Raw genomic sequence first — 2,297 nt, forward strand, 5'->3', positions numbered from 1 at the left:
TTAATGATGAAATATTGGGCTAATTTCCAAATGAACTTCATCTTGAGTATGCAGTAATATATTTTGCTGTGCACAGAGACAATTCCTAATTTAATACATTTTGTACTGGACATCACTCTTGCTAAATCAATCATTTCAAATTATCTCATAAAAGTACTTGCAGTTCAGTGGCAAAGACTGATGTGGAAAATCAGGAAATTTCACTAACAAAAGTAAGGTAGAGTTATTTTTTATTGTTGCTCAAAATTTTTATTGAAGAATTTTAAAGAGGTGTCTAGGTATGATGATCAATCTTCATTCTCTTGAGCCTCCCATGCCCCACATAGCAACTAATTGCACCAATGAAGGCTTTTTGATCAATGAAAAATTTAAAAACCAGTTCAATGCACTGGACTCCTGTTTCTCAGATGTAACAATGCGCAGTTCTCTTCATTATGAAGCGTCTGCAAAATCACTCGATCTCAGTAGGGAGCTGAGTGATTTTTATAATCATGTAAAAATGAGAATGCGACCTATCTCACTAATACGCGCCCTAAAGTTTCCCCTTGTAATGAATCTTTTCATTGTGAATAAAGAGCACAGAAGTGTCCGTAGCAGCCTGAAGTGACAGATGTAAGTTCTCGCGTGTTTGGAGTCAGATTCTGTGAGCTTCCTTAGCGAAAACAAAAGAACCGTCTTTTAAAAATAGGAAGGTCTCCTTCCGTCTTCTACATCCGGCCTTAAGCCTGATCTCTTCGGTTACTTCCCACGCACCACAAAATAATTTTTATTTATCTGCAAAAAGACTCCATAAAGAAGTCCTTGATCTTAGTACATAATCTTGTTATGTAAATAGAAACCTCATATTTTAAAAAATTCAATTTTCCCCATATTTTTTGATATGCCTACAGTATTCATAGGTAATAATAGATATGGATCCAAGTATGTGTATATAGCTATGACATTCTATTTGGCTAGTAACTAGTAGTTCTTAATTAAGCAAAATCAAGGCTAATTTCAATGGGAGAGAGTTTGACGCAGCAACTAATTCGGTTTGAACAACAAACCCGGCCCAAATGCACATTCATGCTCAGACTGCCTGGGTGTCTATTCTTGGTGCTTAGGTTCGCCTTTCTCTCTGCATCCATAATGCATGAATGGCAAAACAGAAAGGATGGAGTCGCGATGATCCTCCTGCACTCTGCTGAAGATTACAGAGAATTAAATATACTTACAGGAATATTGTGACTAAAGACATCTTTATTGAGCAACATATTGCAATGATTTACACATGTGGAGCATGTGCCTCTGTACTTCATTAGCTGGCATCTCCGGCTGGGCACATTCTCCTTGGATTTTTAAATGGTTGTCTGAAAGGCCCTGAGCATTGGGCAGGGTAGATGATTTTGGTATGATAGTTTTTATCAGTTTCTTACAAGCTAGTTTTAGCTACTGAGCTTTTATATTATCTCTTCTCTCAACTGCATATTCCCCCCACATCTAGCCAAATTCAGGTCTTCAAATCCAAATATTCAAAACACATTATTACCCTACTTGAAATGAGTTGCATTTTAATTTGGTATGAAACTATTGTGAACAACACAACAGCCAAACCTAGCTCCAGGCAGTATTATTGTAGCATACAACAAAGGAATTCCATTTTTAAAAATTGGTCTTCATATGAAAATGAGGAAAGGCTTTTTGGGGTACTAAATTTTTCAGTGGTAATATACATTTTTAAAATATAGTGCTCTTGGTTGATAGGCAGTTTTAAATATAAAATAAAATGTAGATTCTGCACTAAAATTCAATAAATAGAACTATTTTATGGTCTGTAGTTGTAAAGAAACTTCCATATTCATTAATCAGCAACAGTGACTATATATTACCAGGTTTATTTTGATGGAAAGTTTAACAAATAAAGTAGGAGAAACAATTCTAACTAAAATAGCATTCAGTACTTTAATTTCAGGACCATATGAGGGCAAGTAATCACATATTTTTGGTTAATTGCTTCACACATATTCCTGTTTTTAACACTTTTGCTGCAAATTAGACAAGACTACTAAATGTGTTATGGAAGTTATGTCAAAGATCACAGATTACCTCACTTGGTTTTTGCACTGTTTTATATTACATAAAAAAATAAGTAAAAGTAATAAAAGTAAAATTAGGTGCAAAACAGCTCATGATGTAGTAAAAACAGAAAAGTTTTAAGTTAATCATTATCCTAATCAATTTTTGAAATGATTATTTCAACATTATAATATTACTTATTATGCAATCCAATTGTTTCGGACTCCTGCCCACATGTTCCA

Source organism: Tenrec ecaudatus, chromosome 17 (assembly GCF_050624435.1).
Source record: "Tenrec ecaudatus isolate mTenEca1 chromosome 17, mTenEca1.hap1, whole genome shotgun sequence".
Lineage (NCBI taxonomy): Eukaryota > Metazoa > Chordata > Mammalia > Afrosoricida > Tenrecidae > Tenrec > Tenrec ecaudatus.